Source organism: Pan paniscus, chromosome 3, assembly GCF_029289425.2.
Source record: "Pan paniscus chromosome 3, NHGRI_mPanPan1-v2.0_pri, whole genome shotgun sequence".
Taxonomy (NCBI): domain Eukaryota; kingdom Metazoa; phylum Chordata; class Mammalia; order Primates; family Hominidae; genus Pan; species Pan paniscus.
In genome coordinates this window covers 149,397,655-149,422,864 of record NC_073252.2, presented here as the reverse complement: position 1 = coordinate 149,422,864, position 25,210 = coordinate 149,397,655, and the positions used below count along the sequence as shown (strand labels likewise).

At 38.9% G+C, this 25,210-nt stretch overlaps 1 protein-coding gene across 5 annotated transcripts in view; it reads right to left on the bottom strand.

Moving 5' to 3' along the window:
• Positions 1-25,210, bottom strand: part of FHIP1A (FHF complex subunit HOOK interacting protein 1A) — a 258,783-nt gene that overhangs the window by 127,629 nt on the left and 105,944 nt on the right. The window contains exon 1 of one of the 5 annotated variants that reach the window (XM_055111916.2): positions 8,115-8,320. The exons of the other annotated variants lie outside the window; for them this stretch is intronic. The gene's annotated coding sequence lies outside the window, so the exon portion shown is untranslated. Of the gene's footprint in view, positions 1-8,114; positions 8,321-25,210 lie in introns of those variants that run through there. 5 annotated transcript variants of the gene reach the window in all.

Here is a 25,210-nt window from a genome sequence, read left to right as displayed (position 1 = left end):
ATTAGAAGGGCATTTTAGGCAACATAATAACAATAGTAGTTCACCCTTTTGCTAAATTCTTACTGTGTCAGATACATAACACAACTCACACCTCAGAAGTATATGAAGGATGGACTAGCATTATGCCCAATTTATAGATGAGAAATCTAAGGCACAGAGAGGTTGCCTTCCTGAGGTAAGTGGCTGAACCAGCATTTGATCTCAAGCAAATCTGCTCCCCCATGCTCTTAACCATGGTGCCATGCTGTAGGGAGCGGAAAACAAGCTTATTGCCCCCGGGGAAGACAACTGACTTTTGAGGAGCAGGAACTGCCACTGACAGAGTGCATGGAACCGAGTAATGACAGCCAGGCAAGGGAGTCAGGGGCCAGTTCATGAGGCAACTGGGAGCTCATAAAGAATTCTGAGCATAGTTATTGTAGGACAAAAGAGGGATGTAAGGAAATGAGTCTGGCAGATAAACATGGGATAAGTTGGCATGAGGCAAACGAGGCTGTTGAGAGAGAGAGAGAATACTGCAGGTAAAGCAGGTAGTACAGTGATGAGGGACTAAGCCAGGTGATAGCAAAGAGAATATAGAGTGGGACAAATCAAAACAACTTTGAAGGGAAAATTAAGAGAGCTTATAAATACTTAATACTGGGAATAAAAAAAAGCAGGGGATGTGGAGGGGACAAGTCACATTCCACCAAGGGCTGGACAAAAAAATGTTTCCATGTATTTTGATTTCCTTAAATGTTGTTTTGTGCAATTACTTATTTTTAAAGCATTGTTTAAAAACCTAACTAAGAGCAGCACAAAACAGAGCACCACACACACAACACTGTGTTGTAGAAAAAACTGGGTTCTTGTCACACAACCAGGAAAAGTTAGCCACACACACACTTTGAAGGGTGAAGGGGAACAGAATTTACTGGGCAAAAAAGGAAAAAAAGAAAACCTCTCAACAAAGTGAGAGAGGTTCCTCTTAACAGGAAAGGAGAGGCCAGGCTCCTCCCCACTGCAAATGGTGTGAACTTCCCGAGGCTCCACCCCATCCTCCCAGTGCACAGGCCAGTCAGAGATTCTCCAGGGACCCCTTTTTACTTGGCTGTCTCAATTGTACTCTGCATAAGCAATGCTTGATGACCAAAAAGGCATACTGTAGTAAGTGACAAAAGTGTAATTAGCAAGGAATCATGGAGCATGAACATCTATTGTGTAAAGGAGCAACTATTTACAAAATCAAGATAAAAGAACCCACTAATGGCTACTACCAACGGAGCCCAGGTCTGATAACATCTCCCAGAATAAAGGCACACTGATTTACCCCTTGTTTTAAAGAGGCAGCCAGAGCTTGCCAATAAAAATATGTGATTGATCTAATTAGCTCACTGAACTGAGGAAAACAGTGTGCCAAAATAATGTGTACTCACAGATTACTCCTTCCAGGACAAAGCAGTGTTGCATAAAAGCCTATCCTTCAACTTAAACGTCACACTCATTAAAAGGGACGAAACCCAGCAGTACTCGGCATGCAGGAGCTTAATGAATATTATTGGATGGTGATGACACAGACATGAGTCTCAAAAGAATGAGCTCTCGTGATGGAAAAGAGAAAGAAACATAAAGGACTGTAAAAATGTATATGCAGTGGCTAAACTCCAATTACCAGCTCAGGCCAGGCAATTTTACTCCATTATGCCTGCATTAACATTCCCACTCTCAACTTAATGCTTTATTAACCTAACTGATAATGTCCCTCTTCACTCAGGGTTATTAGCAAATACAAGTCTGTTGAGATTGGCAAACCAATTCATTCATTCGACAAATATTCCTGGGTACTTACCATCACAGGTAATAAACAATGATCTCTAGTCTTTTTGTTACTAATGCAAGAGAGGGTCTAAAAACTAGTGTAGCATATCTTAAAAAAAAATCCTTAATGGGAAGAGATGAACACCCTAGAGAAAAGTAACAACACTAGCTTCATCAAGTAGTCTGCTGATGACTCACTGGTTAGCTTTAGGGGGTACGTACATACTCAAAAAGCACGAGGATATTATTCTACTGTGTCTCACTCATGGACTGGAGCCAAAGTCAAGATAAGGAAAATTTTTATGTAGTTGTTTATCCAAATTGTCTTGTCTGTTCTACCTTCAACATCACTGCTTCGGGGGAACATTGGACCAGGAAGCCATAGAAGCTCATGCTCCTGGAGCCCTGAGAAGTCTGGGAATAACCTAAGAAGCAAAGCAGCTGCCTGACTCAGGAGAGCAAAACACACCCAGAAAATACAATGGGAGCAGAACAAAGATTTGGCCATATAAGCTGACTGTTAATATTTTTTATTTTCTAAACTTATTTTTACCACTAGGATTTTATATAAGAAACTCTTTATCAGTTCATGTCTGAAGTAAGGATAGTTTATTATACCCAATTTTACTGCTGTAGAGTATTCTGAACACCTTTGAGCTTAAAAATGAATCACTTTATATTGAATAAGCACCACTTAATGAGAAATTTTTCACAGGAAGATAAAATGTTGATTTTACCATTTTATGAAATGTATACTTACTTATATTTAAGTATTTGAAAAGCTAAAACTAGGTAGAACTAAGGTATAAAGTGAAAGGATCAAACTTAAAAAAATATATAAGGTATTTCTGGATAGTCCGCTTTTGAAAGCACTGTTTTCTGTAAAAAGAGATCCTCTTCCCAAGTTGGCTGCAGGCTAGTATTGGTCAACTACTCTATTTTATTAGCAATATAGCTCTGTGGGATGGAACTACAGAAACCCTATTGCAACTGGGATGATGGTTTGTAGATTAAGAGAAAATACCATTTAAGGTACATAATCATTTTTAAAAATGACACATATGTTCCTATCTTAAATATTTAATCATGAAACTTAAAAAAGCAAATTTATTTGCCAACATTTTCACATAGGCCAAGGCTATTTCTTTAAGCACAGGTCTGCTGATTGAATGTCAAAGTTGTCTTTCTTGCCTAAACCTAACTTCCCATTTAGGTTACTTGAAGTTGAGAAGAACCTCAGTATGAATCAATTCAGTGCAGAATCTTTCCATATTTTAAACATCTTTCCCAATCAGTTAGAGTTCTCTCTTCCACATCCAATTTGACACCAATATCTTATGGCAAGTTGCCTTTAGTCTTTCCAATTAATTCAACTTCATCAAAATAAACAATTTCCTTTTCACACACATATTTCATCAGTATACTTGTTATTTAATGAAACTATGTAATTACTGTAACAATGCACACAACTCAGCAGTGGGAGGAAATGTTTGGAACCTTGAGCACATATGGGAAATAGCCTACCAGACAGGGCACTCAGCAGGGAGTGGGCATGAGAGTCAATGTACTTTCCAGAGAGAATGGAAAGCACTGGTAAACCAGGGAACCACATAGATTGGTTAAGAGAACGTCCACTGTATTTTTTTTTTTTTTTTAGACAGTCTCCCTCTGCCACCCAGGCTGGAGTGCAATGGTGAGATCTCAGCTCACTGCAACCTCCACCTCCCAGTTTCAAGCTATTCTCCTGCCCCAGCCTTCCTAATAGCTGGGATTAGAGGCACCCACCATCATGCCCAGCTAATTTTTTATTTTCACCACGTTGGTCAGGCTAGTCTTGAACTCCTGACCTCAGATGATCCGCCTGCCTCAGCCTCCCAAAGCGCTGGGATTACAGGTGTGAGCCACTGTGCCTGGCCACGTCTACTGTACTATAAAAAGAAGTCAGTTGTATTCTCAAAAGCTAGTCTCTAACTTAAAACAGTAACTTTAATCATGGTTATTCTTGCTTAAAAAAAGTATCAGTTAAGTCTCTCAGAGAGGGAGTATCTGTGGCTTCCTGCCACATCCTTTGTGGGAGAAGTGCTACAGAGTCATTGTTTTTGAAAAAGGAAGCATATACTGCTATCTATATAGCCTAAGGTTATCCCCAGAGTTTAATTTGCAATATTTACACTGGACAATAATCCCTAATAGAACTGCTGGTAGAAAAAATACTGGCCTTGAGCAGCACACTTACAAGAAAATTGACAAAGAGATTTGCAAATTTATATTCTCCCTCCCAACCTCACCTAAAGACATTGCTCCATACCTATGTAAAACTATGACAAATTGGCAGCCAGAATACTGAATCCAGCCCACAGATTTATGTTTTATTTTCATCTGGAGACCTTTGAATATAACATTCATGCTCTAGTTTGTCATAGAACCCATCACATTCTATGGTCTCACATCCGCCTGACCCCAGTGTGCATGCCACTGAGCCAGCTAGATACACAGTTCCGCCATAACTTGACTCTGTGTAGAAAGTTTGGTTAGTTTCTGGCAACACCAGAAGTGTTCTTAGAGAGGAGGTATGCGCTTTTGCAGAAGTACCCAACCACATCTCTAAAGAAAGACTAGAGAGCTCACTTACCATGGAGAAATAGTAATGGCTCAAGGTAACTATTCAAAAACTTTAGCATTCCTAAGAACCATGTGGGAATCTTTCTGAAATGCAATTCCTAGGGCCCTATCCCTTCAGATTCTGATTCGGAAGGTCTGGGAATGGAAATCCAGGAATCTGCATTTTAAAAAGCACTTCAGGCGACAGGACAGATGCAAGAGGTGAAATAATAAAAATGTTAACAACTATGAGCAGTTACCAGGCCCTATACCAAGCACTTTACATGTAACAACTTAATCCTGGAACAACGCTATAAAATGGGTACTATTATTATTATCCTCATTTTACAACTGAAGAAATTGATGAAAGGAGAGATTAAGAAACATGCCTGTGCTTATACAACTAGTAAGGGGAAGAGCTAGGATGAAAAACCAGGCCATCAGGTTAAAGAGTTCACCCTCAACCATCTCCTTATACTCCACTACTACTAAGGTCTAAGGGAACGTTCTCAACATGAAATACAAACCCCTCAAAGTTTGCTGCTTCTGACTCAGTTAAAGTCATTTATCCTTTACCCATGAATCCCCACTGTCACATTCACCACCATCCTTCCTGGTCAGGATGAAGAGTTCTTTTACATGTTACAATTACAGAAATTGTGGAAGAATTGGCAAAAGAGGCTATGACTGGGATGAATGCCAAGACTCAGATGTCCCCATTCTGAAGCAGGATTGCAACATTTCAGAAAAGCTCTGACAGCCTGAAATAAAAGAGAGCTGTACCATTCTCCAGCTAAAGATATGAGAAAGGAAAAAACATTAGTCTAGTTGTTAACAAAGCAAAGGATATTCCAACCCAATTTCTAACACAGTTACCTCAAGCTGCAAAATTATGACCAATGTTAGAGGGTCTCTAAGGGACGAGTCAAAAGTCCATACCAGCTAGGAAAAGAGTTCTTAGACTTGACACCACAAGCACAATCGGTAAAAGAAAAAAGTGATGAATTGAACATCATCAAAATTTAAAACTTTTGCTCTACGAAAGCCCATGTGAAGAAGATGAAAAGGTAAACTACAGACTGGCAGAAAATATCTGCAAACCACATACTTGAAAAACGACTAGTGTCTAAAATATTAAACTCTCAAAACTCAACAGTAAAAAATTAGAAAAGGGGCAAAAGACATGAACAGAGATAATTCTGAGGAAATACAGAAGGCAAACAAGCACATGAAAAATGTTCAACATTACTAGCTATTAGGGAAATGCAAATTAAAACCACAAAGATATATTACTGCATATCTATCAGAATGGCTTAAATTAAAAACAGTGAAAATAGTAAATGTCAGAAAAGATGCAGAGATACTAGAACACTTGCTGGTAAGAGTATAAAATGGTATAGTCACTCTGGAAAACATTTGGCAGTTTCTTAACTAAACATGGGCTGGGACAATGGCTCACACCTGTGATCCCAGCACTTTGGGAGGCTGAGGAGGGAGGATCACATAAGCCCAGGAGTTCAAGGCCAGCCTGGGCAAAATGGTGAAACTCTGTCTCTACCAGAAAAAATAAAAATAATTAGCTGAGTTAGTGGTGACCATCTGTAGTCCCAGCTATTGAGGAAGCTGAAGTGGGAGGATCGCTTGAGACTGGGAAGTCAAAGCTGCAGTGAGTCGTGTTCATGCCACTGTACTCCAGCCTGGGCAACGGAGTAAGACACTGTCAAAAAAACAAAAAAAAAAGAATAAAAAAGCAAACATGTAACTTCTGTTCAATCCAGCAACTGACCTGCTGGGCATTAATCCCAGAGAAAGGAAAACTTACGTTAACACAAAAACCCGTATACAAATGTTCATAGTAGTTTTATTCCTAAGAGCCAAAAACCAGAATCAGCTCAGATATCCTTCAATAGGTAAATGATTAAACAAACTGTGGTACATCCATACCATGAAATACCACTCAGCAATAAAAAGTAATGAACTATTGATACCAACAACAGCTTGAATGACTCTCCAGGGAATTATGCTGAGCGAAAAAAGCCAATCTCAAATAGTTTCATCCTGTATGATTCCACCTATGTAACATTTTTTAACGATAAAATTTTAGAAATGGAGGATAGATTTGTGGTTGCTAGGGATGATGTATGGGAAAATGGGGGCAGGGAAGGCAGGAGGGAAGTGGTGTGATTATAAGAGGGCAATAGAAGGGACCCACATAGTGTTGGAACTATTCAATATGTTGACTTTGGTGGTAGATATACAAACTTACACAGATGGCAAACTTTATAGAATGTAATGCGGACACACACAAAGAGCACAAGTAAAACTAAGGAAGATGTGTGAACTGTATCAATGTCAATAGCCTGGTTATGGTATTATGCCATAGTTTTGTAAAATGTTACCATTGGGGGAAACTGGGCAAAGTGTAGGAAGGATCTCTCTGTATAATTATTACAACAGCATGTGAATCTACAATTATCCCAATAAACATTTTTATTGGGGGGAAAAAAAAGTTCATGTTCTCAAGTGTGAACTCAGACAGTGCATTCTTTCACCGGGAATATAAAATGGCCCACTCTTTCCAGAAGGCATTTGGCAACGCTACCAAAAGTGAGAAACTCACATAACCTTTTATCCAACAATTCCATTTTTAGAGTATTAACTGTAACGAACAAATTGTAATGTGTTGAAAATTAAGGGACAAAAGCATTTATTTCAGCAATGGCTTTTATACTTAAAGACTAGAAACAACTAAATGTGGTACATACACACTATGAAGTTCTACCTAGTCATCAAAATAATCTTTTGGAATTAAACAGTGAACCTGGAATGATGGTCAAGATACATTCAGTTGTTCCACAAATATTTATTCAATTCCTTCTACAGGCCAGGCACTATTCTTGCACTGGGAATTTTAACAAATGCCAAATAAGGTATGATCCCAATGTTTCATTAAACTGTACAGTCTGAATGATTGTTAGTAAGTAAATAGATGAGAAAGAACTAAACACATATTTCTGTGTGTGTAGTTACAAATACACATATAAATATGGACATACATACACATATGCACATAGATATACACATAGATATGTATATATAGTGTAAATTCCAGAAGGACATAACTGGAAATGTCAATAATGGTTCCTTCTGGAAAGCGGGATTGTGTATGTTTAGTTTTGTTTATCTGTATATTCTAAATTCCTATAATTACTAAGTATAACTAGCTTGATTTTTTAATTATTGGAGGAAAAAAGGCTGGTCCCCAGAGAGTGCCATTTTATGACATATTTGGCATTAAATGGGTTTATTTAACCAATCTGCTCATGGCTGGGTATTTAGTTTGCTTTTAGGTTTTCAGTGTCATAAACACTGTGCAAGGAACTTCTTTTATTTTTCCCTTTGAGACAGGGTCTTGCTCTGTTGCCCAGGCTGGAGTGCACTGGCACAATCACAGCTCACTGCAGCTTTGATTTCCGGGGCTCAAGCAATCCTCTCCACCTCAGCCTTCCATATAGTTGGGACTACAGGTGTGCACCACCACACCCGGCTGATTTTTTTACTTTTTGTAGAGACAGTCTCCTTACGCTGCCCAGGCTGGTCTTGAACTCCTAGGCTCAAGAGATCCTCCTGCCTCAGCTTCCCAAGTGCTGGAATTACAGGTGTGAGCCATGATGCCCAGCCAAGGAACATTCTTTTAACTAAGCATTTGAACATACCCATGATTTTGTCCTTCAATTAGAATCCCAGAAGTGGAAACATCAGCTCAAAGAGTATGAATATCTGAAGGGTTTTGATGTAAACGGACTCCTCAAAAGTTGTACTGCTTTATACTCCAATAACTAGTGATCCATTTTCTCCATGCTCACTAATGCTGCTAATCAACACTGAGGATTAACTTGTTCTTGGATTCTCTAGAATTTCACTTTTGGGGGAAAAAATTATTTTAACAGCAGATAAATACACTATAATTACTTGGTTGTCAGTTAAATTTGAAAATATAATTTGTCAATTTTACTTTAATTGCAGAATTTTGACAGACCCGCTAAGATAAACAAAAAATCATCTCTGTAGAACTCTATATTTAATTCAATGATCTTTATTTAGATAATCATTGTGGATTCATATCTGACATCTCTAAATCTTCAGCTTACAGAGATCAGCCTCCCCAACAAGAACTCCCAAGCTAAGGACAGAGGTGGCCTTTTTATAGTAACTACCTCATAGGAGCAATATGGGGAAAGGTGACACAATAGAAGCTCCATGTGCCTCCACGGACATATTAAATGGTTCCCAGATGTTGTTTACTATTAGTGTTTCTATTATAAGTAACATACCTTTAACATAACATAGTGAGAACTTAAATAGCTGCTATTTCAATCCTCTTTTCATTTTACAGATGAGAAAACTGGAGTTTGCAAAGGTGGGCCTCGAATTCAGGTTTCCTTAACGCCAGTCTGATACTCTTTATCTAACACTATTTTGTCTTTTGGTAGGTTTTCTATGGACAGACTGAAAGCTAGAGACACCTTAATTCTCACAATTACACTTAATCAGAGCAATCTACAATTTGAGATTTAAGTCTACATGCTCAAAATATACTTCATTTACAGATATCTGCCTGGTTAATAATAATTCTCTAAAGCAGATATTTTAAGTTGCAGGCTAAAAGCAAATGGGTTTATATCTGCCTCAGAAGATGATGAATGATTGATTACAAATCTCTACTCTGATACAGGGTTTCTGATTGCATTAGACACAGGCATGAAGACTAATTAAAAATGCTCATATATTCATCACGGTTGATTGTGCATAATCCACTGCTGAAAGTACAAGTGCAGCACCTTCTCTAAAATGACAGAGGAAACAGATGAATTTCCACTCAGAACTCCCGGAGGCTACCTGTCTTGAATTCAGGGTAAATGGGCTTTCCCTAATAACCTAAATCACAAACAGAATGACAGTTAAAAAACCCTACACCAAATTTTACTATTCTATCTGAACAGGGGCTGGCTAGGCCTGGTCACATGTTATGTGATCAATAAATAATTACAGATGGATTGGTAAACAGATCTATAGGCATACTCTACAAATTTTCAAAACTAATTTTTCTAGATGCCTACAAAATTGGAAGTCACAATTATGTGTTACAATGAGCCAAAGGAAATATATCCTTTTTTTGTTTGTTTGTTTGTTTGTTTGTTTGTTTGTTTTGAGACAGGGCCTCGATCTGTTTCCTAGGCTGGAGTGTAGTGGCACAATCACAACTCACTGCAGCCTCAACCTCCTGGACTCAAGCAATCCTCCCGCCTAGGTGCCCCCCAACCCCGACCACCAGCCCAGTAGCTGGGACCACAGGCATGCACCACCATGCTCAGCTAATTTTTTAAAATTTTTGAAAAGACAGGGTCTTGCCACGTCAACCAGGCTGGGGAAATAAATCCTATATACCACCAAAAACACTCCTTAAACTGACTCCCTTATATACATGCTCCAGCCCTAGAGTGGGTAGCTAGTACAGATCTCTCTCCACAGCTAAAGGGCTACAATTATTATCTGACAGTCGAGTGTTGCACTCACCTGCAAAAACATCAATAAGGTTGATATGGTTTGGCTGTGCCCCCAAACTTCAACTTGAATTGAATCTCCCAGAATTCCCACGTGTTGTGGGAGGGACCCAGGGAGAGGTAATTGAATCATGGGGGCAAGGCTTTCCCATGCTATTCTCGTGACAGTGAATAAGTCTCACAAGATCTGGTGGGTTTATCAGGGGTTTCCGCTTTTGCTTCTTCATTTTCTCTTGCTGCTGCCATGTAAGAAGTCCCTTTCACCTCCCGCCATGATTCTAAGGCCTCCCCAGCCATGTGGAACTCTAAGTCCAATTAAACCTATTTTTCTTCCCAGTCTCAGTATGTCTTCTCCTACTATCTGTTCTCCTATTATCTGTTTCTCCTATTCCTCAGGAAATGTCTGTCCTCTCCCTGACTCCACCGCCATCCCAGAAAGCACCCCCCACCAAGTTCCTCTTTGATCTGATTCAGGAGTTAGAATCCTTACCTAGCTTTAGGACATAAGGATGGCACTCACTGTGTTGCCTGAAAGTGCCCCAGTACTAAAGGAGCATATACTAACCTTCCTCCAGGAGGCTCTTGTGGCACCTCTGGATGTCTGTAATGAGAGTGGCCATGAGGGTAGAAAAAGAAAGAGTACCTTGTCCATGAAAACTGCACAACAGAGTGTGTGTTTGGAGGACTGGCTTAAAACTCAAAATCCTGTTGAATGAAGATACTTGAGGTACTAGCTTTTGACCCACTTAATGTACAAAGGATCTGGCAAATGAAAGTAGATTAGAAATTACACAATCTGTGTAAATAGCAAGACAAAGATTTATGAAATTCAACACAGCAACTATAAACCTAAGGTGGAAAGGGGAAAAAATAATGAAGACTCTGAGCTTGAAAATCATCCCAGTTTCGCAAGGACAAAACCAAAAAAACGATATAGACCAAACAACAGCAGAGTTGTCATGTAGCTACTCAACTTCTGCTTTTAAAAAAAAATCAAATAGCAGCATTGAAATATGCGATGCCACGTATCCACATACTCTACATTTCTTCCATATAAAATGCTACTGAGCAAAACTTACCTTTTTTATTTTGTAACTTTCTTTTACATTCCTTATATATTTCTGTGTTGATTTTTTAAATTCTTGCCTTCTTTACCTCATTCTCTTCTTCATATACTTCTTTTTGGGCCCTGGAGATCCAGATTCTGACCTAGGCTCTGTCCTTGTAGATACCAATGTAATTTACGTAAGTGGCATGCATTGCACATAAATTTATTCAGTAAATTCTACTCTGTACCAGGACCAGTGCTAGGTACAAGGAAGACAACAGTGAACAAGTCAAACATGGTTCCTCTCTTTATGGAGCTTAGATATGAAATCAACAGTCTCTTTCAGTTCTCAGAGAACTCTTCTTCTCCCTCCCTCATGGAATGAACTTCATCTTTTTCATTTCCATTATTAATCACCTTTAACACTCCCATAACAGTCTGTCTCATATGAAAATTTTACTTTCTAACAGAGATTCGGCCAGACTGGTTCATAAGGCAAAAAAAAAAAGAAGAAAAAAGAAAATGCGGTACAGGGATTCTACAAAAATCAAGGCCTTGAAAAAATACACACAGTAGTGTTGTTTTAGATGAACACAGAATGTGTGTAAATGTTATAGGAAAAACTGGGCAGGGGAGAGGAGGAGAAAGCACAGAAGGCCCCTCCGCCTCAACAATTGGAACCTGATCCAATGAAAGTGTGGTCACTGGGTCATTCAGTCCTGATTGCTTAATGAAAGTGTGCAAATCAGCAGATATTATGCCTGAACGTTCCAAATGTCCCTAATTATGACCAAGCAGATGAAGGCCTTAAAAATCACACTTCACCCTATTTGAAAGGGTTGCTGGCACATCATTAATTAAAATACCTCAGCTCCCAAATACATTAGAAGCATGATAATTATCTTCATATAAAATGTGCTTTAAAACACTTGAAATGCTTCAAACTCTAGGGTGACAACAGAATATAAACAAAAAGATCATGCATTAAGGCTCCTGTCCATTACTGTGTTGCTGCAGACAAAGTTAACAGCTCCCCCCTTTGGGAATAAGAAGCGTTGACAGCCCTGAGAAAGAAATGTGGCAATTATCCTGATTATTATTATAATAATATTAGCACCACGTAACTTTTCTTGAGACATTACCATATGCCATGCACTATGCTAAGTGTTTTTGTACCTGCCCCAAGCTCAGAGAGACTGAGTAACTTGCCAAAGGTCACCCAGCCAGAATGTTTCAGAGCAGAGAATTAAATTCAGGTCTGTCTGGCTGCTCCAAAATCTATACTGTTTGTTGGTCACTACAACGCCACCAAAGAGGCCATGTCAAAAGAGGGGAGGAGGCAGGAAGGAGAAGGAGTTGACAATTGCAAACGTTTTCCCAGAGTTCATTTACAAGATTAAAAATGGTCAAAACCACAGAAGTTGAATGTTGAACCACTAGAGAAGCCCAAACAGAATTCCAAAGATTCCCTAAACAGGTTACAGAAAACTTGCCTTCTCTTCCAAGACTGGTAAAATTTGAACAAAAAGAAATGGCAAATCTGTAGCATGAGGAAAGAGTGATTCATCAGGAAGGTACCTAACTGAGGAGAGGCAGTGGAGCCACATGGGTACCCACTTTCATCTAGTTACCCAACCAATATGAATCGTATGCCTACCATGTGCCAGGTGCCTACCTACTGCCCTGGTCTTGGGCCTCCATGTGCTTGAGGGTAACCATAAAACCCTAAAGGAGGAAAACAACCTGTGTACAGAACCTGTGAAGGGGAAATGAGCAGGACTGACAGGATCTACTTCAGGAATGCTCAGTTCTAGTGTTCTCCAACTCAGGAGGAGACTTCTCAATTGAAGAACCACCCCCACTCCAATCCTGAATTTAGTTGTACTATAGTGAGGACAGTATTGACTCCAGAGCATTGAGTTCTAACGACTTATTTTCAATAAATGCAAACTCAGAATCTTTCTTAGAAGGCATTTTCCTAAAGATGAAAACATAGGAAGCTACTCTGGTTGTGTGACACTAGGGAAAACAGTTCTGAAATCTTACAGTCTCTCCAAGAATAAGAAAGGGCCAGTACTGTTCGTGAAGTTTCAATATGGCCCCACCTCATCTTTGAAAAACTCAAAATTGAAAAACATGCCATGGCCTACTGGAGTCAAATAAATCTGGCTTCAAATCACAGTTTTGCTACTTACTAAGTCTGTAACTTTAAGCAAAGTACTTAACCTCTTTTGGCTCCAATTTCCTCAGTTTCAAAATGGGGATAACCTCCATCCTTCTAGAATCTTATGGACACGAGTGTACTCTTCACCCCAGCTGTGATGCATTCCCTGCCCACAGCCCCCACAAAGGGCACAGGTTATGTTGCCAACCACTGCTCGGGGGCAGCCTTAGACAAGATTTCCTGTACCAAAACATACACACACCATCAACCTGCTAGTCACAGGGAATGGAACCTGACAGAATGAGTGATGGGAACCTGATTTAGAAGCAACCAATCCCTAGGCTGGCCTTTAACCTATGATGTGCTCTAATGTCAGAAATAATCATGAATTAGCTCAGCCTTTCAAATTATCCTGGGGATTTGAACTAGGAGGTAAAGCTAGATGGCAGCAGGCAGCAAAACAGGTAAATCTGAGACACAAGGGCAACTCAGAGAGTAGCAGGCTACAATAACGGCGGACTCCCAGAATGACAGTTCACAATCCCTCAGCCTTTTGATTCCAGCCTCTTAGGTGACTAGCTCTCCTCAGCCCTTGCCCTTCCTGAAGCCTGGCTATTCCTTTTTCCTAGGATCTAACAGTAAGCTTCCCACTACCTGAGGTCACAGGAGGGTATCTCTATTCTTTGCAACCAGAGATAAAGCAGGTGGGGAGCCTACACCCACCTGTGAAAGAGGCCATGAGGAGGCAGAAAGCCATTTACCAAGCTGCTTTGTTGGACTTCACTGAAAAGACTGGGAGGGAGAAATGACATGACCCATCTAACTGAGAAGGGCTCAAGATGCCTCTCACAGAGACAGGCTACCAGAGGAAGCAACCAGAGGGCAGGTGGAGGGTAGAACACCCCAGTTACAATAAGTATAGGATAACTTTAAGAAGTTCCATGAAGTGAAACACCAAATAAAGTCCGGAAGCTCTCATACTTTTGCCACAATTTGTAGCCTCAGCTGAAGGGGGGGAAAATATTACTCTAAAACTTCTTAAGACTGAAACAAAGCCAAATGTTGCTGGTTTTCTCCTTGAGATAAGTTTCCATTAAGGAATGAAAAAAGAAAGACTATTCAACACCCTCCAAACAAAAACCAAACGACAACAGTGAAAAAACCTAAAAGCAAAGTTTCCCTCTGCTCCCCCATCCAAATACATAATTTAAAAAATGACAGTCAAAATAACAAGCAGTATCAATCCTGCAGGAGCCATTACATGAAGCCTTACCCAATGCTCACCTCCTCCTAGCCTGGCCTCCAATCCTATGCCAGCTTTTCTGGAGCACCTTTGGGGTCCCTTTCCATGTATCATTTATTTTATTACCTAGCTTCCAACCAAAATTTGTTCCACTTCGTGTTTTCTGGTTTAAATATATGAGTTCTATATTTCGACAGAACGGACAATGGGTTTCAGCAGATACCCATGATGTACATTTCATAGCTATCTACTTCAGCGCCTTTCTCAAATTTGCATATAACAGAAAATTTGTTTACCATAGATTTTAAAGAGGCAGTAGAGGAGCACTACTGCATAAATCAAAGCTGGGAGTGAAACAGGGGTACTCTAACAGGCCAAGGCATAATTTATCCAGATTTATTTTTCGTCAGACCACTACTCAACTGGCCATGAAAATTACTGTTCCTATTAGCTCTTCCTTCAGTCACCAAAAGAACCAAGCAGCTGCTGTATTGACAAAGTACTCACTTCTCACAGAGGTGGGGAGAAGCAGAAAAAATCAGATCTGAAGCCACTGGCCTGGGTCCATTCAATAAGCTGTGAGAAATACCTGAGATAACGCTCGGGCTTCTGTTTGGAGCTACACAGTTTTTATTCTACTCTCTCACTGTACAAAATTCAATACCTTCCTGGCATTGAGTGGCAATAGCCCAAGGTGATAAGCAGTGAATCACAACCAACTTCATTGTGGTTTTTTGCAGCCTATAAATAAAATCAGAATCTTTGAAGCTAGTAAACCTTGTGAGGTCTGAGTATCTCAAGGTTATTCATTTCTGAACCTCTCTGGAAAGAGTATAAACACAATCAAAAGAACTATGGTTTATGATTCACAGAATTTCTTCATGCACAGAAATTCACCTTTTAATTATCAGAGCATTATACTGAAGCATTGCAGACCTTTAACTTCTCAGCCCCTGTGTTACCAATAAAAATAATAACAACAATAAAGTCAATTTTCCAGCAGTTAAGAAGTACAGAGGTGAGCAGCAAAACATTAGCTTCAGGAAAACACTACAGGTCTAAATTGTTTTTAATATGATTAAATTGATTAAATGGAAACAATAAATGTAATTCCTCATTATGCCACAATGAAATTTCAAAACAGTTATTCAACAAATGGCAAACACCTCTTTAGAAATCTGGGTAACTTGAAGTGGGGATTTTCAATTTGTTGGGGGCATCTGCCAAGACCCCCTTCTCTGTCCCCCAGTACTTCCAATTCAAGGATGAGATCTGGCACTGCCATTTTAGCATCAGATGAGCCTGGCTGCTCTACCTCCCACCTTTGCTGGGCAAAAAATGGGCTGAGTCAATCCGATTTTTCCTCTCAGGAATTGAAAATACAATTGGAAAATGCTCAATGTGTTTCTCAAGTTGCTTCAATAACTGAGACATAAACTCAGAAGCTATAGTGCAGCCTGGTTTAGCCATGTGGAGTGAAAGCCAGTTTAGTGAGAGAAAGAAAGAAAACAGAATAGGGTGCTGAGCTGGCATTCTAATTCCTGATTTAAGATCTTCCTTAGGCCCAGCTGAGCCTGAGTTCCATAACCTATCAGAATTCTTTCAGTAAATTTTCCTTTTTGTTTAATTTAGAAGATTTCTCTTAATTTCAATCTATTTTAATCAGGGCTGGAGTCACGTAAGTATGGGATGAGAGGTAAGCAATGCTAGAATGATCTTTCTGCAAGTGAAAATAAAATAAGATAATCATCAAAATTCAGAGCCAGAAAGCCCTTTGATCAAAAGAGATGGAGCTGACGCACCATTTGAGAATTTGATTCCTATTTCTGTCATGTATTTATTATAGTATCTTAGTTCAAAACCAAAGAGCCTCAAGTTTCTACATGTCAAACAGGCAACACTTCCTTTCCAAAGGCATTTCCTGCTGTCCTCCCTGCCCCCAACCATACTGATACTCAGCAGGTGTCTCTTGCATCTTCCCTCAAGTGTTAATTTGCTCATGTTTAGCTTCTCCTCAGAAGCCTACAATGGTTTCCAACTGCTTCATATGTCAAATTAAAACTGATAAAGTGTTGCATCCTTTAGTTCTGCATTATCTAACCACTGTTGTTACCCATTATGCCTAGTTCAGTCCTAGCATCAGCCCTCTGTTCACCATCCATGGCTACAAGACTCCCACTTTAAGCTGACAGCACAGCAGCTGCTGGTGCCTCCTCTCAGAAATGGCACATGAAGAGTAAAGAAGAGGAATCTTGGAGTCTAGACACTTCGATACCAGTCCTGATTCTTTTATTAACCTGTCATCATTTAATTTCTACAGGCCTGACTTCTCTATAAAATGAAGATGCTGAGGTTTGACCACTGGATTTCAGCTTTTTTCCTGCCCCAAATCATCTAAGAGGGATGGCAAGGACACATGAAAGATTAAGTAACAACTTTTTTTTTTTTTTTTTGAGACAGAGTCTCACTCTGTCACCCAGGCTGGAGAGCAGTGGCACGATCTTGGCTCACTGCAACCTCCGCCTCCCGGGTTCAAGTGATTCTCCTGCCTCAGCCTCCCAAGTAGCTGGGATTACAGGCGCGTGCCACCACGCCCAGCTAATTTTTTGTAGAGACAGGTTTTCACTGTGTTAGCCAGGATGGTCTCGATCTCCCGACCTCATGATCTGCCCGCCTCGGCCTCCCAAAGTGCTGGGATTACAGGTGTGAGCCACCATGCCTGGCCAGTAATAACATTTTTAAAAAACAGAACAAAATATGTCACATCAACTGAGTAAAAAAATAGCCAGAAAGACATTGCTGTTGGCTTGGATGGCATCACAGCAGAGGTAGAACTTGGCTAAACTATGAAGGAAAAGAAGGACATGGATCAATGGAAGGGCTGCACTTATGTCAATTAAGCTTTCATTTACTTTTGTGTTGGTTGTTCACAAATAGTATTAATAGATCATTGGAAGAAACATATATTAAGAGACTGGACTGGGAAGGAAGAAACTGTTCTAAACACTTACCAAACACATTGAGAAGGTTCTTGATAAGGCTAAGGATAGGGCTAAAGGAGAAACTCAAAAACAAATGGACATAATCCACCACAGTCTAACCTCTGAGGGCAAGGACCATATCTGCTTTGCTCACACTGTGCTCCCAACCCCTAAGAGCACCTTGCAACAAATAAATATTTGTTGAAAGAATACAAAAACATAGCCCCTACCTTTAAAAACTTATGATTGTTTAAAAAAAAAAAAAAAAAAACAGAGAACAAAAGAGAGTATGTTGTCCTTTCCCTTCGGGATCCCTAATAAACTCGGCATCAATTTCACTTATGGGGAGCCCTCCAGGGGATAATAGAGGGAGGAATGTAAACTTCACACAATAACCATTTTATACAATAAATGAACAAATCCCACTGTGTCAGCAAGTAAACAAATCTGTCACTTGACTCATTCTCTATGCTTACCATTAGCTGAGAATGAGCCTTTTAATAGAAAAGAATAAGTCACTCCACAATGTTAAGCCCAAAAAAAACCCTGAAATATACATTAATTTACTTCAAAATGCCACCTCTTCTTAAGTTGATTTTCTCCTGCAACCGCCTCAACCACAGGCAATTATGTCACATGTGCCAGATCCATGTGGTCCAAATGACAAACAGCCCCCCTAACCAAATGTATTACCATAGCAACAAAGGGACTGCATTTGCCATTCTCTACCTGCCAGGGCCTGATCAATTATTTAACATGCCTATACTACAGTGACAGTGTATAAATGATCATGTTCATTAGCAGCAAGAGTCAGCTCTCAGAAAATCACAAACCCCTGACAGCTAAATTGATCACAAAACCAAACACACTCTCCTTGACGGTGATGTTAAAGATCACAGCGTAAAGGGATGGAAGGAGAACAAACTGTTCTTAGTTTTAAGCTTCCACTTTAGAACTGCATTAGCATTCACTCTCCCAAGATCTTATTGTGAAAAAAGGAAGAAAGAATGAAAGAAAAAAGACACACAAATTGATTTTATACAAGCAACACATGTTATCAAAAGTTGATGAAAATAATATGATTAGATGAGAAGATTGGAAAGCCAAAGGACAAAATTTGTCTTAAGCTTGTTTGATGGTTTTGGGTTTTGTTTTTCTTCTGTTCCACTTCTGGGTTATTTCTCATTAGAAGAATAGGCAGGGAAGTGAAAAATTGGATACTGAAGGGAATTCACAGTAGGCAGCAGCCAGCAGTGACTGTCCTCTCTCCCAACCTGGTTAAACCTCCACTGACTTTCCACAGGGAGATTCCTGAACAGAGAACAACTGAGGATGTCCATTTGGTTCTGTGAGAAAGGAGAAATCATTTCATCAAGAATTAACCAGAGATTGAGTTCAGTCCAGGACTCTGACAATTCACTACACAAAACTTCAAAGCCAATACAACTAAAACAAACAATTCTATTTCACGAGCTGAATCCAGGAAGGGATTAAAGTCGGTTAGAGTGGCCCCCATACCCTGTATCCACAGTGATCCAGAAACTGGATCAGCACTGAAGGCTGGAATCAGCACTGGGGCTAGAAGGAAGGGAAAATAAATGGCTTTTTTACTCACTTCATTGTGTTCTTTCATGGAGGAAAGAGAGAAAAAGGGGACAGCCTGCCTAAAGATTCTTATTGATTTATAATAGATCATAGTGTGATAGTGAAAGTTTCAGACATCTAAGAGTTTTTATTTTGCTAAAAATAACCAACATCAGCCAGGCATGGTAGCTCACACCTGTAATCCCAGCACTTTGGGAGGTCGAAGTGGGAGGGTCACTTGAGCCTAGGAGTTTGAGACCAGACTGGGCAACATGGGGAGACCCCATCTCCACAAAAAATTTTAAAAATTAGCCAGGCATGGTGGCACATGTGTGTGGTCCCAGCTACTTGGGAGGGTGAGGTGGGAGGATCACTTGAACCTGGGAGGCCAAGGCTGCAGTGAGCTGTGATCATGCCACTGCACTCCAGTCTGTGTGACAGAGCAAGACCCTGTCTTGAATAAATACATACATACATACATACATACATACATACATACAAACTGACATACCCGGAAAGGAAGCCTCCAATTTACTGACCAATTAGAAGGCAGATATAACAGTCCGAATAACCCATTCTTATACAAGGTTCCTATGATACTGTTCTAGGTATAGTCCTTGGTCTTTGTGCTTTACCAAGATCTAGCTTCCTACAAGCTACAGCTATCAGACCCTGATTAGACTGCAGAGACGACTAAATAATTTATGAAAAGTGTAGTTTTCCAGTACAGTAGTCCTTCCATCACAGATATTAATTGTTGTTATGGTAAATGCAAGAAAACCTCTTAAAAGGTTATGATATACATTTATTTCACTGTTCATATGGACAAGAATATGAAAAAAATTATTAAATATTCATCCAAAATGACTGTTCCTCCCTTAAAATCCACCTTCCCCAAGAAAAGAATCACAAACACTTAAAATAAAATCTAGGGTAGCCTACATACCACTAATTGCTTCTCTAAGTGGATAAATTGTTACATAAAGAAGCTAAGCATTTACAAACACTTCATGCGGTGGTATAATTTTATTTATACACACATAAAATAAAAACATGCACCTCAGGGATCATTTACACAACTAAATGTCTTTCTGATTACCATATACAAAAGCTCAAGACAGATAACCTCTCACATCTGACAATACATAGGACATGAGTTATAACCACTGTTCTGTTTCCATAATTGAGTGAATACCTTTAAACAATCGGTCAAATATCTGACTCCCATTTTCAATCTTGCAACATGCATGCAAATACATGTTTACAATATATTACAGAACCCATGGAGAACACTAAGTTCTAAGAAAGCCTTTTTGAAGTTTTTGTTCTTTATACTTCTCTACTCTAATAATTTTAGTTACTAGTATAATAGTAACAATCCATGAATGACATTTAGAAGCAAAGTGAATTTTCTTCTGCCAGCTGACGAGGACTTCATGGCTGCTGGTCACAGTACTCACTCTACCTTCTTGTTAATAGTAGGTATTGTCATTTGTCACTGAACTAAAAATTAGAATATATTATGTAAAGCTAAAAGTAATGTTATACATATTTGTCTTGAATTTTGTTTATAAATTATTTCTACCACTTGCACTCAAGTAAAGATTAAACAACAGAAGTAATATACATCACAGTACAGTTTTTAATAATAAAAAATTATAAACTTAAAAATGTCCAACAATGGCAAAGTGATTCCATATGATTTATGGAACATTCATAGAATATACCACTACTAAAAATGGCACAAGACCAAAATAATCAAAGTAGATCAATAGAACAGAAAGAGTCACAGAAACAGACTCCCACACACACAGTCAGGATTTTCAATAAAGGCACCAACACAATACAACAAGGGAAGAAAAATCTTCTCAACAAATGGAGCTGGAATAACTAGATATCCATATGGAGTGATATTAACCTTGACTTCTGGCTAACATCACTCAAAAAAACTGACTTGAGATATAATATAGATAACATAAAAGCTAAAACCATAATGCTTTCAGAGGAAAACACAGGAGACTATCATCTTGACATGTGGCAACAGGCCACAGAAAGCAATAATATAAGAAAAATAGTAAAGATTATCAAAATTAAAAACTTCTCATTAAAGACATGGTTAGTAAAGAGAATAGGCAAGTCACAAAATGGGAATAAAGATCCGCGAAACATACATCTGACAAAGAACTGGTATCTGAATTTAGAACTCTTAACAGCTCAACCCAGTTTATAAATAGAAAAAAGATGTAACTAGACACTTCAAAAAAGAAGATATATGAATGGCCACTAAGTGCTTGAAATAGGCTCAATATCATTATGCCACTACCCACCAACCAGAATGACCAAAGTTTAAAAACTGACAACCCCAGGATATGGAGCAACAGAATTCTTATACATTATGAGTGGGAATGTAAAATAAAAAAACCACTTTGAAAACAGGCCTGTCAGTTTCTTACAAAAGGTAAACATAAACCTCCTCTATGATCAAGCCATTCCATTCCTGGGTATTTACCCAAAAGAAACACATATAGAAATATAAACACACATATATAAATGTGGATGTGTATATATACATATTCACATATACACTTACTATACACACACACACACACATATCCACAAAAAGACTTGTAGAAGAATGTTCCATAGCAGCTTTTTTCTTAATAGCTAAAAGATGAAAATACCCCCAGATGTCTATCAGTAAAATAAGGAAACTGTGATTCATACAATGAAATAGTACTCAGCAATAAAAAACAAGCTACTAAAACACAACAACCTGAATGAATCTCAAAAACATTATGATGAGTGAAAGAACCACCACATAAAGAAGTACATATTGTATGATTTCAATTACATAAAATCATAGAACAAGCAAAACTAACCTATGGTGGAAAAAATTGTAATAGCGGTTGTCTTTGGAAGGGTGGGAGGTAGGGATTGACTGGAAAGGGTCAGAAGGGAACCTTCCAGGGTGATGATGATGTTATATAATCTATATTATGACAGACTTTGGATTATGCAGGTATATGTGTTTATTAAAATTCAGCAAATATATAATTAAGATGTCCGCATTTCATTTGAGTACAAATTTTGTATCAAAAGAAAAACTAAATAAATATTGAGTTCATGTTAATGATAGATATGCTGAAGAACTTAGAGGATATTTGCAATTTACTTTGAAAGGTATCAAAAAATTAAGATGCAGCTAGGTGCGGTGGCTCAAGCCTTTGGGAGGATAAAGTGGGAGAACTGGAGGCCAGGAGTTTGAGACCTCGAGACCAGCCTGGACAACATATCGATGTTTTGCAGATTGACAATTTTTTGTCACAATAAAAACAGTTTTAAAAAATTAGCTGGGCATGGTGGCGCATGCCTGCAGTCCCAGGTATTCGGGGGGCTAAGGTATGAGGATCACTTGAGCTCAGGAGTTCAAGGTGGCAGTGAGCCATGATTGCACCACCACATTCAAACGAAAGAAAGGGGAGGGGAGGGGAGGAGAGGGAAAGAAGGAAGGAAGGGAGGGAGGGAGGTAGGGAGGGAGGGAGGGAAATGGATAGTTATGTGACAAAGCAAGTATAGAACAATGCTAATGGTAGAATTTGGATGATGGGTTAGGTCTTTCTTTACTATAAAATTCCTTCAACTTTGCTCTATGTTTGAAATTTTTCATGATAAAATATTGAAAACCATAGTATGAGAAGAATATCTGCTGAAATGTAGAGTATATGAAAACATATAGTCATATGTTGTTTAACAATGGGCTACATTCTGAGAAACGCATCCTTACATGATTTTGTCATTGTGAAAATATCATAGAGTATACTTTCATAAACCTAGATAGTACAGTATACTACACACCTAGACTATTTGGTATAGCCTATTGCTCCTAGGCTACAAACCTGTACAGCATGGTAGTAATGAATATTGCAGGCAACTGTAACATGATGGTAAATATTTGTGTATCTAAAGCTATCTAAACATAGAAAAGGTACAAACACAGTATGAAAAATAAAAAAATCGTACACCTGCTTAGGGCACTTACCATGAATAGAGAGCTTGCAGGACTGAAAGTTGCTCTGGGTTTGTCAGTGAGTGGTGAGTGAATGTGAAGGCCTAGGACATGACTGTACACTGCTATAGACTTTATAAATACTGTACATCTAGGCTACACTAAATTTATTCTTAAAATATTTTCTTTCTTCAATAATAAATTAACCTTAGCTTACTATAACTTTTTTACTGTATAAACTTTTTAATTTTTTTAACTTTTTGACTCTCTGTATTAACACTTTGCCTAAAACACAGATTGTACAGCTGTACAAAAATATTTTCTTTATTTATATCCTTATTCTATAAGCTTTTTTGGATTTTTAATGTTTTTTATTTATTTTAATTTTAAAACTTTTTTGTTAAAAGCTAAGACACAAACACACACGTTAGCCTAGGCTTGCACATGGTCAGAATCATCAGAACATCACTAGAAGGTAGGAATTTTTCAGGTCCATTATAATCTTAGGGGACCACAGTTCTACATTCCGTCTATCATTGACCAAGGCATCTTTATGCAGTGCATGAATATATATATGGCAGGATATAAAACAGCATCTACAAAATAACCACATTTAAGTTTCATAAAGGTAAAAATATGCACAGAAAAAGGGCTGGGAAGACAACCAAAGTCGCCATATTGGTGCATTTAATGAATATATATATTTTTAAATTTATCATTATTATTATTATACTTTAAGTTTTAGGGTACATGTGCACAATGTGCAGGTTAGTTACATATGTATACATGTGCCATGCTGGTGTGCTGCACCCATTAACTCGTCATTTAGCATTAGGTATATCTCCTAAAGCTATGCCTCCCCCCTCCCCCAACCCCACAACAGTCCCCAGATGTGATGTTCCCCTTCCTGTGTCCATGTGTTCTCATTGTTCAATTCCCGCCTATGAGTGAGAATATGCAGTGTTTGGTTTTTTGTTCTTGCGATAGTTTACTGAGAATGATGATTTCCAATTTCATCCATGTCCCTACAAAGGACACGAACTCATCATTTTTTATGGCTGCATAGTATTCCATGGTGCATATGTGCCACATTTTCTTAATCCAGTCTATCATTGTTGGACATTTGGGTTGGTTCCAAGTCTTTGCTATTGTGAATAGTGCCACAATAAACATACGTGTGCATGTGTCTTTATGGCAGCATGATTTATAGTCCTTTGGGTATATACCCAGTAATGGGATGGCTGGGTCAAATGGTATTTCTAGTTCTAGATCCCTGAGGAATCACCACACTGACTTCCACAATGGTTGAACTAGTTTACAGTCCCACCAACAGTGAAAAAGTGTTCCTATTTCTCCATATCCTCTCCAGCACCTGTTGTTTCCTGACTTTTTAATGATTGCCATTCTAACTGGTGTGAGATGGTATCTCATTGTGGTTTTGATTTGCATTTCTCTGATAGCCAGTAATGGTGAGCATTTTTTCATGTGTCTTTTGGCTGCATAAATGTCTTCTTTTGATAAGTGTCTGTTCCCGTCCTTTGCCCACTTTTTGATGGGGTTGTTTGTTTTTTTCTTGGAAATTTGTTTGAGTTCATTGTAGATTCTGGATATTAGCCCTTTGTCAGATGAGTAGGTTGCAAAAATTTTCTCCCATTTTGTAGGTTGCCTGTTCACTCTGATGGTAGTTTCTTTTGCTGTGCAGAAGCTCTTGAGTTTAATTAGATCCCATTTGTCAATTTTGGCTTTTGCTGCCATTGCTTTTGGTGTTTTAGACATGAAGTCCTTGCCCATGCCTATGTCCTGAATGGTAATGTCTAGGTTTTCTTCTAGGGTTTTTATGGTTTTAGGTCTAACGTTTAAGTCTTTAATCCATCTTGAATTAATTTTTGTATAAGGTGTAAGGAAGGGATCCAGTTTCAGCTTTCTACATATGGCTAGCCAGTTTTCCCAGCACCATTTATTAAATAGGGAATCCTTTCCCCATTGCTTGTTTTTGTCAGGTTTGTCAAAGATCAAACAGTTGTAGACATGCGGCGTTATTTCTGAGGGCTCTGTTCTCTTCCATTGATCTACATCTCTGTTTTGGTACCAGTACCATGCTGTTTTGGTTACTGTAGCCTTGTAGTATAGTTTGAAGTCAGGTAGCGTGATGCCTCCAGCTTTGTTCTTTTGGCCTAGGATTGACTTGGCGATGTGGGCTCTTTTTTTGGTGCCATATGAAC